Source organism: Lemur catta, chromosome 13 (assembly GCF_020740605.2).
Source record: "Lemur catta isolate mLemCat1 chromosome 13, mLemCat1.pri, whole genome shotgun sequence".
In the NCBI taxonomy this organism is placed as follows: Eukaryota; Metazoa; Chordata; class Mammalia; order Primates; family Lemuridae; genus Lemur; species Lemur catta.
Genome location: NC_059140.1, coordinates 83,891,857 through 83,910,768, shown reverse-complemented (window position 1 = coordinate 83,910,768; position 18,912 = coordinate 83,891,857). Strand labels below are relative to the sequence as shown.

The 18,912-nt window shown below is 45.4% G+C and overlaps 1 long non-coding RNA gene across 10 annotated transcripts in view; it reads left to right on the top strand.

The window, feature by feature from the left end:
• LOC123649317 overlaps nt 1–18,912 on the top strand; it is a 68,717-nt gene that overhangs the window by 28,817 nt on the left and 20,988 nt on the right. For 3 of the 10 annotated variants that reach the window (XR_006738967.1, XR_006738965.1, XR_006738968.1), the window contains exon 1: nt 11,024–11,153. The exons of 1 other annotated variant lie outside the window; for it this stretch is intronic. This is a non-coding gene — a long non-coding RNA (uncharacterized LOC123649317). Of the gene's footprint in view, nt 1–231; nt 264–577; nt 1,169–8,363; nt 8,899–9,157; nt 9,176–9,237; nt 9,257–9,298; nt 9,739–11,023; nt 11,154–18,912 lie in introns of those variants that run through there. 6 more of the 10 variants (XR_006738972.1, XR_006738969.1, XR_006738973.1 and 3 more) reach the window with 6 other exon arrangements.

Genomic DNA, 18,912 nt, shown 5'->3' with positions numbered 1-18,912 from the left:
TTCCGAGTTCAGCGTCTTTGGAGCCAGGATCTGGAAATTCACACTCAGATGGGCTCACTGTCCTGTGTCTTTCAGAAAATCGGGGAGGCCCCTGGGAGGGGCCTGTGCTGAAAGGGCCCCACCTAAGAGGGGTATCACCTGGGAGGGGGCTCACCTTTAAGGGTCTCATCAGAAAGGAGCCTCATGTAAAAGGGGCCTGTGCTGAAAGGGCCTCACCTAACGGGGACTCACCGTACAGGGACCTGCACTGAAAGTGTTCTCAGGTAAGCCGGTCTCACCTGAGAGGAGCCTCACCTGGGGGGGGTCCTCAGCTGAAAGGGCCTCACCTGTAAGGGGCCTCTTCTCTTCTCAGAGGCCCCTCACCTGAGAGGCCCCTCAGCTGAAAGCAGCCTCAGCTGTGAGTGCTACTGACGTAGCTGACATAGCTACTGAGAGGACCTCACCTGAGCAGGCCTCACTGAGAGGCCTCACCTAAAGGAGCCTCATCGGAGAGGTGACTCACCTGAAAGAGGCCAAAGTTGAAGGGGCCTTACCTGAAAAGGACTGAAAGGGGCCTCACCTGACAGGGCCTCAGCTGGCGGGACCTAGCTAACAGGGCCTCACCTGAAAAGGACTTCACCGGACGGGGCCCCAGCTGAGAGCAGCCTCACCTGGGGGGACCTCAGCTGTAGGGCCTCACCTGAAACGGCCTTTCCTGAGACGGTCCGAAGGGTCCTTGGCATCGCAGACATCCGTGTGGCCATGGCAGACGCCCGCGTGGCCATGGCAGACGCAGCAGCCGCCGATGCTGATGTCCTTGGTGCTGTAATAATACTGCACTGCAGGCCCCTGAGCGCCAGGGCCTCAGGTCCTGGCTGCCCCACATGCTAGACAGGGTGGGATCACCTGGTGCATGACTGTGGGGTCCCGCAGGGCCTTGCCCATGAGGTGACCCAGCAGTGTGTTGGTGCGCAGGAAACGTAGGCGGATGTTGGTGGCTTTGGTGAAGTTGCGCAGCAGTGGCGAAGTAGGAGTAGTTCATGGCCCCTGGGCGCCCATTCACCAGGAACACCACGATCTGCAGAAGGTGTGGACGGTGAGGCCAGGTGTGGCCGCCAGGAGCAGACCTGCAGAACCCACCACCACGCTGTCCTCGGACTCACCTCGCCGTTCTCCAGGGACACTATGCGTGAGTACTCAGTGGTGCAGATGGTGTCGTCATCCCACGTGACCGCAGCCCAAACTGCTCCAGGAAGCCCCTCTTGGAGGCTGCAGGAAAGGGCTGGAAAGGGAGTGCTGAGGCCACCAGAAAAGCCCACAGGCCCAGAGGCGGGGCCCCTGGGCTCCCTGACTTCCCTGAGCCTTACCACCTGGAAGGCTGCCTCTTGGGCTGGTCACCTGAGCCTGAGCCCGGCCACCTCATCTTGAGGTGGGAATGCTCTGCCCTCGACGGGTCACCCAGCCAAGGCTCCACCAGCCAGCAGGACTTGGGGAAGAGGTCACTGAACCCTGTGGAGGGAGGAGCTCCTGCCCCACCAGCCATGCTGGACGTGCACAGCTGCACCAGCTCACCACCCACACCCCTGCACCCCTCTCCCTGGGACATGTCTAGAGAGCAGGTGTCTCCCGCTCCCCTTGGAGGACTGTCTTCATGTCCTTCCTTGGGGCAGTCCCCCACTGCCTGTCAGAGAACTGCCCCTCCTCCACTCTCGGGCCAGGGAGTTTTGGGGGACACGTGACCAGGCCACCAAACTGGAGCATCCCCATCCTGCCAACCTGACCCGTCAGGGTGGCAGGTGGCCAAAGGCAGCCGGTGAGTGAGTTCCAGGACCCAGCTCTCCTGACACAGGCAGCTGAGCTGGGAGGAAGCCAGCTGGGAGCCACCAGGGACCTGTGTCACCACCACAGGGAGCTGTCAAACATGAAGGCAGCGCAGAGGGAGCCAGGAGATGGCACCGAGATTCCTGCCACCACCAGCCCCTGGGCCTAGCTGTGCTGAAAGTCGGGGGTGACCTGATGAATTCCCCTTTGCCTCTTGGTCTTCACACAGATGGTCCTGACCCACACAGGGGTTGGGCATGAGGGCCGGGCTGGTGACCGAGACCTCAAGAAGCCATGGTCACAGCAGCCCTGCTGCCCAAGTTTGCAAACTTGATGAGCACATAGGCCACGTGGAAACCCTGTGGGGACCGAGGATGTCAAGGTGCCCCTGCCAATCGGGAGGGCCACAGCAGGTGATGCAAGACACAGGTGCCCCACAGGGGCATATGTGGATTTGCCTGCCAGGGGCAGAAGGACCCAGGGGACAGGCCTGCACTGTGGACAGTGATGAAGATAGTTACCAGCCCTCTGAGAAACCCCCTCCCGAGTCTGGGGTGCGTTGGCCGGAAGCTCGGGGTCACACTGATCCTTCAGGCTCTGTGGCTGCAGACAGGGCTCACTGGGGGAGGTCCCAGGCAGTAGGCCTGGCCAAGGTGGAGACACAAACACATTCCAGTGTCCCCACAGCATGATGTCTGGCCAGGACAGGTGGCCAGACAGTGCCCCCACCACCAAGCAAGTCCAGCCCCCAGAACATCTGACAGTCAGTGCTGTCCCAGGACGGGCTCTGTCCTGTCACCCACTGACTGGCCCCCAGCCACTGAGTCCTGGGCCAGGTGGAATGAAGCAAGTTGGGACCCAGTGCTGCCATCAGAGCCCTGGGGGGAGACAGACTGGCAAATGGGCCCTTCTAGTGCTGAGCCAAGCTGGGAGGCCCCACTAGCCCAGGACTGGGGGCTGCAGCTTCCCTGTGGCCCTGGGCTCATAGGATAGCCCTGGCCCAGGGCAAAGGGAAACTGTTCCTCAAGATGCACCTGGAACCCCCAGGCCCCGCCCAAGGGGCCTGGGCCACCTCTCCTGCTTTCTCCCCATGTCGGCCCTGCCTGATCCCAGGGAGGTGCCTGTAGCCTTATTTCTCATTGTTCTAGCTGGAGGACCACATCTTGGGCCATCTCCTATGCCTGTGCCTGGGGCTTCGTAGGGTCATTCCTCAGCACAGCCTTCATAGGGCACTTTGGACACTGCCTCCGGGAAGCCCTCCCTGACTGCAGCCCATCCACCCCACCCTCGGCCCTGGGCATCCCCTCGCTGGTCATCACTGCCCCAAATGGGCATCTGCACACACCCATGATTGTCCCGCTGGCCCCATGCCTGCATCCAAGGCGCACACGTGCCCATCAGCCCAACAGCGTATACTGGGCCCAGCTCGTCAGATCACCCAGGCCTGTTGGGACGAGCCCCTGAAGCAGCAGAGGCTCTTGAGGGCTGAGGGTTCTTCTGGGCTGGGGGCTGGGGGCTGGGGGTGAGCTCATGCTGCCACAGGTGCCCCCTAAAGCCCCCAGGGACTTAGCACTGGGCAGGTCCACCCCCACCCACCACAGTAGTGGCTCCCTGCGGGTGAGGGCTATAGCCTCCCAGGAGAGGTCTCTGGCCCCTGAAAACCGTCAAGGGTGACAGGCTGACCATGGAGTGGGGTAGGGGGGCACAGAGATCCTCCCAGGAGAGGGCGAGTGCCTTGGTGGGACCCCACCATCACACCCCCGGTGTGCATGTCCCATGTAGATGTCCCCACGTCCCATCCACTTGGGGGGCAGCTGGTCTCTAGGCTCAGCCCCCACATGACAATGAGGAGGGGGTGTAGTTTCCAGGGAGGGTGACAGGGCCCTACACACACACACACACACACTGCAGTGCAGGGAACAAAGGGGAAAAGGCCCCGGGGGCCTGCCGGGAGATCCCTCCATCTGCCCCCCATCTGCATAAGAACCCAGCTCCCAACAGGAGTGGGGGGCTCCCGACACAGGGCAGAATCTCAGCTGGCACGGACCCCTGCTCACAGGTGGGCTCTGAGCTGCCCACCAGGCCTCTGAGGATGACTTCAGACCCCAGGGCCCCCCGGCACCTACTGCTCCAGGGGATTTCTCTGCGTAGGTGCTGCCGGGGACCTGGGGGTGCTGTTGGCCTATGGGTCTGCAGGAGAGAGTGGGGGTCCCTCCAGGGCTGCTCAAGGCCCGCAGTCACCCTTCCCAGACTGAGTTGGCTTGTGGCTGCTGTGCTGTCCCCTATTGAAGGACCACAGGCCCCTTATGGCTCCAGCCCTGGAGGGGCACAGGCTGCCCAGAGTCCAGGCAGGACAGGGTGCCAGGACCCCAAGACACACCAGGCCTGAGTCCTGCTGGGAAGTCTTGGCATTGCAGGGACACCGAGTGGAACCCAGCGTGGCCCCCAGGGGGTGGGGGCACAGCTTATTCACCCGCTGCCAGGCTCTGAGGTCATCCTCCCCTCCCCCATGGGTGAGGACAGAGGGACCAGCACTGTCTGGCCAGGCAGGGCTTCCAGTGTCTTCGGGAACCAACCCTACACCCAGCCCCACACCTTGGGCTCAGCAGACCCCTGTGGGCCCAATGCAGAGGCACTCCAGGAAGCCCGCACGCTGGGGCAGGGACACAGCCTGTTCCTGGGGAACTGGCAGCACAGCCCCCCGCCAAAGTCTCCCCAGGAGAAGGAAGGACCCCGTGGGCCCTGGGACCTGCCCCTGTCTTTTCCTGAGCACTGGGAAGGCTGCACCCTCCGATGTCCCTCCCCTCGCCTTTCCTGCAGGCTGGTGGCATTTTTCCCAGCTGAGAGCACTGCACAAAAATTGACTGGCAGACACCGATCGATTGGCAGGGAAGGGCAGCCTGGAAACTTTGCCCCCACATTGCTGGGATCCCGGCATGGGAGTACAAATACTTGTTAGAGTTCTTGCTTTCACTTCTTTTGGGTATATACTCAGAAGTAGAATTGTTGGATTATATATTAATGCCATGTTAATGTTTTGAGCTACTGCCATATTATTTTCCACAGCAGTGGTGCTATCTCACATTACCACCAGCAATGCACAAAGCTTCCAGTTTCTCCATAACATTATTATCTTCTCTTTTTTGGGTAATAGCCATCCTAATGCGTATGAAGTGGTATCTCATAGTGTGTGTGTGTGTGTGTGTGTGTGTGTGTGTGCATGTGTGTGTGTGCATATGTGTGTGTGTGTGCATGTGTGTGTGTGTGTGTTTTGAGATGGGGTCTTGGTATGTTATCTACGCTGGTCTTGAATTCCTGGGCTCAAGCAATCCTCCTGAGTAGCTAGGACTATAGGAGCACGCCACAGCGCCTGGCTTCTCATTGTGGTTTTGATTTTTGTTTTTTTTTTTTTTTTGAGACAGAGTCTCATTTTGTTGCCCAGGCTAGAGTGAGTGCTGTGGCGTTAGCCTAGCTCACAGCAACCTCAAACTCCTGGGCTTAAGCAATCCTACTGCCTCAGCCTCCCGAGTAGCTGGGACTAAAGGCATGTGCCACCATGCCCGGCTAATTTTTTTTCTATATATACTTTTAGTTGTCCAGATAATTTATTTCTATTTTTAGTAGAGATGGGGTCTCGCTCAGGCTGGTCTTGAACTCCTGACCTCGAGCGATCCACCTGCCTCGGCCTCCCAGAGGGCTAGGATTACAGGCGTGAGCCACGGCGCCCGGTCCTCATTGTGGTTTTGACTGCTTTTCCCTAATAAGTAGTAATATTGAACACCTTTTTGTGTGCTTATTGGCAATTTGTGTATCTTCTTTGGAGAAATATCTACTCAGATCCTTTGCCCATTTTTTAATTTGGTGATTTTCTTGTTGAGTTGTAGTTCTTTACACATTCTGAGTATCAATCCCTTATCAGATATATTTAAGTCATTCAATATGAAATGTCTGACTTTTTAATCAAAAGTATTGTTTATTATATCTTAAACAAGAAGTAGTACAATTAATCAAAGTATGTGCCTAAACTACTGACAAAGTTTTGCCATCTTAATGGTAGCTTCTTTATGCCAGCAACGAAGAAGCCTGGAGAGCGAATGGCAATGAAATCTCAGAAGGTGTTTTCCATAGCTTGTTGAGAATTGAGTATTTTTCCTCGCAAGATGTGGTCTAAACCCTGGAAGTGGTAGTCAGTTGGTACAAGGTCTGGTGAATATGGTGGATGACAGAGTTTCCAAGTCCAGCCTCTGTAGTTACAGCAGTGTTGTCTGTGCAATGTGTGGTTGAGCATTGTCTTGCAAGAGGACTGGCCTGTCTCTATCAACCAATATCACTGCTTAATTTCAAGCATCCTCATCATTTCATCCAATTGGCTGCAGTAGACATCCACTGTAATCCACTGACCAGGCTTCATGAAGCTGTAGTGGATAATACCAGCGCTGGACACCAAACAGGCACCATTAGCTTTTTTTGATGAATATTCAGTTTTGGACTGTGTTTTGGCACTGCATCTTTATCCAACCATTGTGCCAAATGCTTGCAATTGTCAAAAATAATACATTTTTCATCACACATAACAATATGGTGTAAAAATGGCTCATCTTTATGTTGTGACAGTAAAGAAAAGCAAGCTTTGGGATGATTTCTCTCCTGACACTCATTTAATTCATGCAGAACCCATTTATCGAGCTTCTTTACCTTGCCGATTTGTTTCAAATGATCCAATGCCACTGGAACAGTAACAGCAAACCTTGCTGCTGGCTCATTCACGCATCCATTGAGATTCATTCGTTTCCACTACAACTTTTAGCTCGTCATTATCCATCTTGGTCTCAAGTTGCCCACGTGGCTCATTAGCAAGTCCTAAGAAATTTGAGTTGGTCTTCATTATACAAAGAAAGTAGGAGAAAGGGTATTACAAGAAACTTCTTATGGACATATTTTAGAGTAGGACTATACTTGTTTTTCACATATAGGATTTATAAAGTTTTACATACTCAAATTTATCAGTCTCTGTGTGTGTGTGATTTTTTTCTCCATTGCTTTAGGGCTTTGGATATTCTTCTCCATGCTCAATCTTACAAACAGGTGCCTATATTTTGTTATAGCTTTTGAAAAAAATCTTGCGTTTTTACAGTTGTATTACTTAAGTGATTTGGACTTTGTAAAAAGAGTGTAGTGTAATGTAAGGATATATTTAATTTTTACAGAGACAAATTTTCCACTCCAGTTTGTTGACTAATCCATGCTTTCTCTATTTATATAACATTTCTCAATGCAGAATCTGGAGAAGTGGTATACTGGTCAGGTGTTATGAAACAGAGAGAGTGTTCATTGGGGCAAGGAAGAATTTGGAGGGCCATGCCTGGGGGTCCTTCCCTACGTGGTCCCAGCTCTGAAACTAGTTGATGAAAAACCACACCTCATGCCCCATTACTCTCCCTTTCCCTTCCTTCCCCTCACCACCGTAGTCCCTTGCCCTCTCTTCACAATCTAGTAGATAAATTCATAAATTCAACCTAATCCGAATTAGGTTGCATGGAAATAACTCTTTTGGTCTTCTGGACTTCCCCCCAACCTCCAGCCACTGGCCACCTGACCCACACACACATTCACTCAGCTGAAGGACAAAAGAGATAAATAGAACCATTGTAAAGGGAAAACAGAGCCAAGGGTTAAATGCTAGGCAAAACCATTTAGAAATTCATAGATAAGTTAGCTAATTTACATTAGGTTGAATGAGAGATGGTATGTGGGTACAAAAATTGAAATGATGCCCACAAAGTATAAGAGGAGAAAAATGTGCAGTTATGCAGCCACTACTTTCCTACACATATATGATGCTGTCTTACTCGAGTGGTCTCTGTGAAATATTAATATATAGAACCATACAGTCCTCTATTTTATAAATTAAATACCAGACTTAAAAAAAAAAGGCAATTCACTTAAAGCTTTTCATTGTTGGAAGTCCAATGTTCAAACCAGTTATGGCTTGCTTTTCTTCTCACATTCTTTAACCTCGCTACTAAATTTTAATGGCATATATTTATCCTTAAAATCAAAATAAGTTAAAATTATTTTGTAATGGTCTTTGAGATAGACAAAAACTCTGGGATGTATGAGAAAAAGGGCTGTGAATGGTTTGAAAGATCATGTTTGACTGATGTACATCATAGACTTATTCAAGTACCACCTGTTTCTAAGTTCTAACTTAATCTTAGAGACCAGCAATGAAAGCTAATTGATAAATTGGATTAGATTCCCAAAATTTCTAGAACAGTCTCTTTCTGATGATTCTCAGGTATAGTGGTCCCCCCTTAAGCTGTGGGGGTTCCAAGACCCCCTGTGGACGCCTGAAACCAGGATACTATCAAACGTTACTTATACTATGATTTTTTCCTACACATACATGTTTATGATAAAGTTTAATTCATAGATTAGGCACAATAAGAGATTTACAACAATAATAATAAAATGGAAGAGTTATAACAAAATACTATAACAAAAGTTATGTGACTTTGGTCTCTCTCAAAATATCTTACTGTACTGTACTCGCCTATTTTCAGACCTCACTTGACTGCTGGTAACTGAAACTAAGTATAGGTGCACGTGCCCACTGATGACGAGAGCAAGACGTCTTAGCCGAAACGTCTTCCTTCCAAACTCCTGGGAGAAAAGACAAGAGGGAAAATATGCGAGCATTATAAAAGTATGCCTATCGCTGATACTTTCTTAAACCACAGGTGTGCGGGATCTCCTCCCGTTAGATGTCAGATGCAGACTGACTGACTGATAGACAACCTACTTGGAATGCAAATTTGCGGTGCTCTTGCCAAATTGGCAAGGGCTGGTCCTGTTCTTGTCGAGGTGCTGTTTGCCTGTGCACAGAACGGGAGTGCAGCACCTGTCTGCAATTCCTCCTGACGATGGATTAAAAAGATGCTAGAAGCAGGTGGCCGGTTTTGAGGCCGCAGAACCAGCGGCGCTCGGACCGCAGAGCCGGCTGCCCCTCGGCGCGCGTGCGGACGGAGGGCGCCTGCGGCTGCGCGGGAACGCGCTGAAGCGCTGCGGGCAGCGCGCGGGAGCCGGGACGGAGCGGAGGTAGGAGCAGCACGCGGGGCTCCGGCGGGCACAGCCCATCCGGGCGGCAGGGACGGGCGGCCCGCGGGGACGCCAACTTTCCCGGCAACAGCTCCGAACTTCCCGCCTGGCCGCGGCCGCCGCTCGCGAAGACACACAGGAAGTGCGGGCGCGCAGCCAACATGGCGCCCCCCGCGCCCGCGCGGCGCCGGCTCAGGCCCCAGAGGCGCCGGGCGGCGGGAACTGGCGGCTCCGGAGGGAGGGCCGGGCGTGGCGGTGGCGGAGCCGGAGGATAATGGTGGGGAAAGCTCGGCGGCGCGGGGCGGAGGCCCGGGAGGACGGCGCGGGGCCTGGTCAGGCCGGGAAGCCGTGGAGTCGCGTGAGCACGTCCGCCGGGCCCCGCGCCGCCTGCCCGGCCAGGCCTCGGACCGTGTGCGGTGGGGCTGGTGGCAGCGCGGGCCCGGCGTGTGGACGGCGGAGAGGAGAGGACGCTTCGCAGTCTCCGGGCGCCGTGGGCGGTGGGAGCCGCGGTGCAGGGTCGGGCCGAGGCCAGGCGGGGGTCCGTGCCTGTCCCGGGGGCTGCGGGCGACCCCGGAGATGAGGCCGCCGCTGCCTCAACCGGTCCTCGCGGGCCTCCGGGACTGTCCCGTGGGGTCCGCCGCCCTCCTCCCGCCGGAGCTCTGGGGAGAAGCTGCCGGGCCGCGCTGGGACGAGGGGGCTCCTTGGGGGAGGCCGGGCCGCGAACTATCCTTTGCTCTGTTCTCCCTCGCGGTTTTCTTCAGAGCCAGGCTGTGGAGGCGCTTTGCGGTGTGTGCACAGCACCTGGTGTTTTACACGGCGTCCTACGCGGGGTTGTATGTGGTGTGTACTCAGAGTCATGCTGTGTGTACATGGCATCCTTGTCCTTAAGCTGTGTATGCAGTATGGAGTGTCATATAGAGTATTACACAGTACCCAATGCCATATACAGTGTGTACATAGTACCTAGCGTTCTGTACTGTGTGTACACACTGTCCTTGTCACGCTGTTTATGCAAGCGCTACCGGTTGTCTCATACAGTGTATACGAAGTTCCACAGGCAGAAAATTAATGTTTACTTGTTTACTTTTAAACTGAGAAGCAGAGTAGTATCAGCTTACTAATAATGGAACGTTTAAACTTTTCAGATTTTGGGGTCATTGGTTCTAATTAATGGTTTGAAGTTATCAGAGAGAGAATGTTGGTTGTACTTTAAAAGTTTAAAGGTTTGAGTGCTTTCTGGTAGGCAAGGTCATATTTGTAATTCTTCTGAATGTCTGATTTGTACAGGCAGGAGATAAAATATGATTTTCTGTACAGGCATATTATTTTACTTGTCTTTGACTAATTGATGCAGATTACATTACAGTCGTTATTTTTGGTTGACTCATCTTTATAAGATGAACAGGATACAGAATCAGATCAGAAGATATAGTTTGTAATTATGACAGAATCAAAATATTTTTCTTATTTAAGTATGTGATTATGAGGATTTCTGTATTTTACAATGTCTTTGTTTTCTGTAGAAATTGCTGATGTGAAAACTGAATCTCCCTTTTACATTCTCTAAATTGGGCACCTTATTTTTGCAATTACCATGTGTGAGGTATTTAAATAAGCACACATGTCCTTCCAGCTTTACAAAGAAAAATCAATTAAAATGTTAAAATTTAGCTCTTTAGTTCATACTAAACATTCCTAGGATGTGGTTATGTTGGTGCTTTGAATAGATATCATCTTGCATGCTTCAGTAAATGACATATGTTTGTTTGAACTCTTACCCTTTTGTAACCCCCCCTTTTTTCTTTTTAGGGTTGCTCAGATAATGTATAATACGGGCATTCATACCCTTTGGCATACCTTAACTGAGACACTAATTGGACTGAACTAAGAATTTTAACATTTGTAATGGAAGTATGAAATGCTGCTCTAACTTGCTTACTTAAAGCCCTAATGCTCTGATGTCAGATTGTCTTTGTCTTCCTTGTCCTTCAATTGAATTCTACACAGAGACCATCATTACATTTAAGCAAAGAGGCTGTGTCTTAAAAAAAAAAAAAAATGGAGAAAATAGTCTTATCCTTGATAGTTAAAAACTTTTCACTGTTTGCAAACCTTAACTTGGATTTACTATTTAATTTTTTTTACAGGGTGATAAGGGTTTTTTTGTTCATTTGGCTTTTTTTATTTTTCCTTTGTCATTAGAGGTAGCATGGCAAAATGATGAAGAGCACAGACTTTGAGACACAACAGCTCAGGTTTGAATCTCTCCTCTGTCCTTTACTAGCACAGTGACCTTGGGCAAATCACTTTAACTTGCCATGCCTTGTCTCAGTTTCCTTATATGAAAAACAAGGGGGATAGTAATTGCAGCAAACTCATAGGGTTATTGTGAAGATTAGATGAGGTACCATTTTTAAAGCACTTGAAACAGTGCCTGGCTCATAATGAGCACAACAAAGATAGGTAAACACAAGTTGAGCTCCTTCTTACAATACATTATTTTCAAGTTGATTTAGGAAACACAGATCCTCAACCTGTAGTCTCAATAAAGGTATTTCTGTACTGTGTTCTGATATAGGCTGTCTTGTGTTCCCAGTGACAGTCTAACCTTAAGAATTCTTTCTAAATTTATTTGTTTTTTCTTCATTCTAGTAGGAGAAGGAACATGTGTAATGCATGCCCATCACTATTTTTTAAAAGCTGCCAGTATAAAAGTTGCCTATTAGAAATGGTAGTTTTAGTATTTGGAGCTCAAGTACCATATACCTTAGGTTTTGAAACCTCATGTGCCCACAGCATGGATTTAAATGAAATTCATAAATAATCTAAAACCTCATTCATCATTGATCTTTTTTTTTTTTTTTTTTTGAGACAGAGTCTTGTTCTGTTGCCCAGGCTAGAGTGACTGCCGTGGTGTCAGCCTAGCTCACAGCAACCTCAAACTCCTGGGCTCAAGCAATCCTACTGCCTCAGCCTCCCAAGTAGCTGGGACTACAGGCATGCGCCACCATGCCCGGCTAATTTTTTGTATATATATTTTTAGTTGTCCAGATAATTTTTATTTCTATTTTTAGTAGAGACGGGGTCTCGCTCAGGCTGGTCTCGAACTCCTGACCTCGAGTGATCCACCCGCCTCGGCCTCCCAGAGTGCTAGGATTACAGGCGTGAGCCACCACGCCCGGCCCTCATCATTGATCTTGACTGTTGTTTCCTATGATAGAAGTTAGACAGTTTCTGTGTTTAGTTTGCTTTGTTTCTGCTTTGCTTTTCCCAGTGTGCTCTTATTATTTTTTAATAAGTCATATTAAGAATAGAAGGAAGAAGAAAATGGACTGTCATATACATAGAAGGTACTCAAATTGGTTTATGAGTCAAATCTAATTCAGGAAAATAGTAATTAAACTAGTGTGGAAAGGGATGAGATCTGAAATTATGGTGTGACATATTCACATACGATATGCCTTGTCTTATTAATTTGTATTTAACTCTCATAGCATACATCTGAATCTCTGCTTTTGCACAGTAGTTATCTCAGAATGTTGGAAAATAAGCATTCCTTACACTCCTGAGGGCTTGTTTACCTGAAGCAATTTTAATGTTTTTTATCATGACTCAATCTTTGACGAATAATACAAATATCTGAAATACACATTGTGAGAGTTCTTATTTTAACCATTAGTTTTAAATTCATATTTCCCCCCACATCTGTCACCCTGTCTGTAATTGTTTCAGGTTATATGTTTTATATTTGTTTGAAACAGACTTTTTGAATAAAGAAAATCTTTGTCACCTCTTCATTTGATCATCCTTAATCCCTTACCAACATTTTTACTAGGAATTTTCACAAGAAGTAAAAAGTAACTGATTTGAGTTCACTGTCTACCTGTATCTGTCACGTAATAACTTTGAGTTAGTTACTTGCAGTACCACTGTCACATTTCAAAACAAGTGTGAATCTGCTTTGGTGCAGAGACTCTGTGCAGAGGTTGCACTGCAGGTTATCAGTGTTTTGCCCCCCAGTAGTCTTGGTTTTTGAAATGTTTTGGTGTCTACAATTTTATAACACAGATGAGTTATAATGATATATATTAATATCATGTATTGTCCATCTACTGTATGTCAGCCACTGTGCAATTATTTACATACATTATCTCACTTAAAACCCTTACGTATTATCATCTTAAAAGCATAGCAGTCCTTCTTTAAGTTATGGAAGGTTCACCTCCTAGTAGCACACCCCTCATCCCCTCCCATCGCATGACAAACAGAAAAACACACACACAGAAGAGAAGTGGGTGAATCAGATGTTTTGAGAGAGAATGTGATCCATGTCACATGAAAGTTTGAGAATCCCTGGAATAAGAGGTAAATGATAGAAATGAAGATAATGGGAGGGAGATAAGACTCTAAATCTAAATCCTCAATAAAGTAGTCTTTTTGAGTAATCACGGCTTAACTTTAATTTTTAAAACATATACAGAAATGAATTATTGCTTTCAAGAAAGAGCTTATGTGTGTGTAGGTACCTGCTGTTACGTTTTTTCTGTAGGAAATTCATAAAAAGTTATTTAGTTTGTATTGTGAAAATGCTATACAAGGTTTAATATCAAAATTAGTTACAAATGGAAAGAAATAGTCTATAAAACAAATATTATTTGGAATTTTTTTAGTATTTGTATAATCTATTTCATATTTTAGGAGGGAAATTTAGCAAATTAGATATTTAACTCAATTCAACAAATTATTTAGATATTTAGTTAATCTTTCTTTTTTGTATATTTTCTATTTCAGAGTAGTATTCTGATTTTTAACTGAGGTTTCTTTTAAGGGAAATTTAGCATCTTGGAATGTATTTTCACAATTAAGGTGCAGGGTAAGATCTTTTAAATGTGTTTGGTCAGATAGCAGTAGAAATACCCTTATGTGCAAACACTGAAGTAATTTATTCACACTATTAAGTCATTGGAAAGTTACATTTGTACTGGGTATGTGGCAGATTTCACTTAAAGTTGGTAACATCAGCAATTGTCCAGAGTGTTTGCTCCATAAATGGCTAAAAGTTTGTCTACCTTTGTGTAAAATTAAAAAGAGAAATGATGAGGGTAATAGAATACTGTTGCATCAGAGTTTTAAAGGAGTCATATAGACTCTTATCTATATGTTCTTCAGGGATGAGAGTGATATATTTCCAGATCACATTATCTTATACATTAGTTGGAAAATGTGTTGCTGAAAACTTGTACACAAAGTTTTATTTTTTAAACTGAATAATAAGTATAGTAGGTAAGCTAGTTTTATTTTAAATAAATGCTTTTATAGTTCAAGTTGCTTCATAATTAAATCTGTTTCATAAAATCATATTAAAAATTGCATTTTTGTACAAGTAGAATATATGCAATTTTAATGTCTTAACTTCATTTATTAATACATTGTTATTTATTGGAACTCTGCTATGTGCCATACACTTGCTAGGTGCTGAGGTGAACAAGATAAGAGAGTTCTAGCCATTGCAGAGTTTATAGTTCAGAGTAACACAATTACTGAAGGAAGCACAATAAAGTGTAACAGAAGAGAGTAAGTCCAGGGTACTGTGGAACAGAATCTGAAGTAAGATACATTGTATTTGAGTTAAGATTACTTGTGAGGTGTTACCACTGATGATTTAAAATTTATTCTAATTTGTAACTTTGAGATTTTACTGTATTAACCACCTGCGGGTTTTTAAAAGCAACTTTCTTTCTTTTTTTTTTGAGACAGAGTCTCACTCTGTTGCCCTGGCTACAGTGTCCTGGCATCAGCCTAGCTCACAGCAACCTCAAACTCCTGGGCTCAAGCAAACCTACTGCTTTAGCCTCCCGAGGAGCTGGGGCTACAGACATGTGCCACCATGCCCGGCTAATTTTTTCTATATATTTTCAGTTATCCAGATCATTTCTTTCTATTTTTAGTAGACCCGGGGTCTCGCTCTTGCTCAGGCTGGTCTCAAACTCCTGACCTCTAGCAATCCACCTATCTCAGCCTCCCAGAGTGCTAGGATTACAGGCATGAGCCACCACTCCCAGCCTAAAAGCAACTTTCTTATGTTAATTTTTTACAGTACTCTGTTAAAAAGTAGACCTGTATTAAATATCAAACATATATTATGTTCTCCAGATATTATCTGAGCATTTAAGTGAAACATACACCCATTTAAAAGTTTTAGTGTTTTTTTTTCCAGTTTGGTCAGCTTGTATGTTAAATAAATTTAAAATATAATTCAAAGAATGTAGGATCTTCTTTCTTAGTTTAAGCGTTTATCATATGGACATAAAAGCAAGATATACAAATATTTTTCAATGGGTTTCTGTTGAGAGCTTGTCACATTAATTCTCATAAGTGGGATTAAAAATACTATTTAAAAAATTCAGTTAGATACTATGGTTTATAGCAAGAGAATCTGACTTATATACATTTTAATTTGACTATGCACATTAGACTATGCAGATCACTTTGCAAGTCCACTTTGCAAGCAGTTTCTAGCAAGCTAGGTTTTATCACAAACAGTGCCTGTGGCACTACCGTCTTTTTTATAAGATGTCCATCATTGAGCATCTTCCATACTAGGCAATGTATATTTTCCATTTAGTCTTCACAACAGCATCATGAGGGGAATGTTGTTATAACGATTTTACAATAAGGGAAGAGACACAGTTAAATTGCTGGTACCCAAGTTCACACAGAGTTAATCAAATTGGTTTCAATCCATGTGTATGATGACTACCAAAGCTGTAGTATGTTATGTTAGTCTGTCTCCCTAAAATCCCTCAACCTCTTGGGTCTTTGTACTGATATGCCTTCATCTTCCCAATGTATCTTTATAAGTCTGCAAAAGTATGTAATATTAACAAAATGTAAAAACTATGCTCATTCTACCTACAGAAGCAGAAAGTGGAAAGGCAGGGATATTAGGAAACTCCTGGTAATCAAAACATTCCACACATAAAATTCTGGTTAATTCCAGTTTCACTGGTGATGATAGCTGGCAATCTAAGAACAAGTGTGGGTAATTGGCTCATTTTCTTGCTGTCACTATGGTAGCTCACGTTATAAAGATAACTTGAGGCAGGAGCAGTGGAGGTGGGGAGACCTATGATCTTTATTTTAATACTTATGTAATGGAGAAAAATGTTTGAAAACACTTGGAATTAACTCCAACATTAAAGCATTCTTGTCTTCAAAGGGGAAGTCATTGTCTTGAGGAATCTTTTAACATACCTTCTACTGGATAAGTTCAATTTAGATTGAAATAGCTAATTTCTTGAAAGCTGCGGTAAATGCTAAGGCTTCAGAATTCCATTAGGTGTGCACTGTCATCTAAAATAAAATACCCTTTCATGAGAAGCATGTGGTGAAGAGAGTAACAGACCAAGTGAGTTATAGCATCCACAGATCCAGAGCATCCTGACAGCCATCAATAGCAATGTTCCAGTGGGTTATTAAATGATTTTCTCATATTTGATAGCTATGGAAAGATTTTTAAAAAGAAATTTTTTAACAAAGGCTAAGTATAGAGAAGCTCTCTGAACTTGAAAGCTATTATGAATTTTTTACTTTTCTCTTTTTGTAGATTCTTGATTTACTTGCTTATTGTTTGTTTTTTGTATCTCAAAAGTGCATCTGAAAAATGCTGTTTGAGAGAGCAAGTCCTTAATTTCAAATGAATTTTGACATGGGGCACTTCCCCAATTAATATAAAATATGCCTGTTTTAACTGTCCAGTCAAAAAATAAGAATAATTTATTTGGGGTTTCCATTGATGGCAAATTTAATAGGTTTTGGGAGGAGGTGTATTTACCATTAGAGATGTTGTCTTTTTAAATTATAGACAATATAAAGTCTAAAGTAATTTTTTTCTACTGTACTTATAATTTATCATTTCTCTTATATGTTTGGAAATACCAAGTTTAATATCACTTAATATCAACATACCTGAAATGTTTCTCTTGAAATACCTACTTATTTACCACTCTTCACATACATGTTCTACACAATCTTAAGAAGCCTCTTACTTGTGATTAATATTCATGTTGGTTTGTTTCAGGCAAGAAACTGCCATTTGAATCATCTGAAAGTTAAATTTTATTTTTTTTAAGGACTATTCAAATAAAATTAGTTTTAGTCCTAGTTATTTTGTTTTTTTTTTTTTGTTTTGTTTTGTTTTTGAGACAGAGTCTCACTTTGTGCCCTGGCGTCAGCCTAGCTCACAGCAACCTCAAACTCCTGGGCTTAAGCGATCCTACTGCCTCAGCCTCCTGAGTAGCTGGGACTACAGGCATGTGCCACCATGCCAGGCTAATTTTTTGTCTATATATATTTTTAGTTTTCCAGATAATTTTTATTTCTATTCTTAGTAGAGACGAGGTCTCACTCAGGCTGGTCTCGAACTCCTGACCTTGAACAATCCACCCACCTTGGCCTCCCAGAGGCCTAGGATTACAGGTGTGAGCCACCACGCCCGGCCAGTCCCAGTTACTTTCAAGTGACTTAAAAGCCAAACGCCAGCACTCTAACATAAAGTTGGACTTTCTCTTGGTTCATCTGTATTTTTAGACAAATGCTGATTAAAAATGTACTATTGTAAGCCTTAGTTACAGTAGTATTTGTACCGTATTGTTTTAAATGAATTCTTTGGGATTTTAGGTGACAGTGCTACACAAGTCACATTAGGAAGAAACAATATTTAGCATGCTGGTTCTCAATCATGAGTAAGCATCTAAATTGCTTTTTAAATTTTGTTTTATAAAAACATTAAACCAGAATCTCTGGGGATGGATCTAAGCTCTAAGTTTTAAAAGTTACACTTTTTTAGGCCGGGCGCGGTGGCTCACGCCTGTAATCCTAGCCCTCTGGGAGGCCGAGGCGGGTGGATCGCTCGAGGTCAGGAGTTCAAGACCAGCCTGAGTGAGACCCCGTCTCTACTAAAAATAGAAATAAACTATCTGGACAACTAAAAATATATATAGAAAAAATTAGCCGGGCATGGTGGCACATGCCTGTAGTCCCAGCTACTCGGGAGGCTGAGGCAGTAGGATCGCTTAAGCCCAGGAGTTTGAGGTTGCTGTGAGCTAGGCTGACGCCACGGCACTCACTCTAGCCTGGGCAACAAAGTGACACTCTGTCTCAAAAAAAAAAAAAGTTACACTTTTTTAAATGTTTACATTTCAAATTTTTTATTTTTCTAAGTGGTATTCATGCTTTCTTTTTAAATATTTCTTTTTGGAATAGATTATAGAAAATGGTGTACCCTGGGACCTTTAGCTCTAAATCTCAGAAATTCTCTTTCAAGAATCAGATCAATTAAGTTTCCTAGGGAAAAAAAGACGATAATCAAAGCAACCTGGGGGAAAAAAACACAACCTGAAAAATAAGTGCATCCTGGAAGAAAGCCTTAAGTCTTTTCAGGTTCCTCGGAAATGCTACTGTGTTGCTAGGTAAGATGGATAGCAAAAGTATCATTGACTGATGTTCCCTGATGGGCTCAGATATAGCTATAATCACAGGTAAATACGTACCATATCTTGAGGTAGGTAATATTCAGGAGATAGGCTGACATCCAGTTTGAATGTCTGGGCATTCCAGTAATTGGACTGAAAAGCAGCAGTGTGGTGTTCCTGCCCCTTCTGCCCTCAGTGCTCTGGATTCCTCATAATCCTGTACGAAAATCAGAAAAGCTTGAAAGCCTTTCCCTAGGGCAGTCAGACCAGCCATCTTGGGGTCACATCTGCAGTCCATGATGAGACAACCTCAGAAAGTTTTCCAGGCTGTGCCCTGCTCTCTGGCTAGCCCCCTCTTTTCCCTGGCCTTTGTCTGGGTTTCAGATGATTCTTCCTGTCCCTTCAGATTGGGGGTGGCATTTCCACCTACAGGTGGTTCAGTGGGTATGGCCATCCAGAGGAGGAGACTCAAAGTCTTTCAGCTGAGCTCTAGAAGATTATTACTTACTTCCTTTGCCCTGGGAAGAAGTCCTTGAGCTGC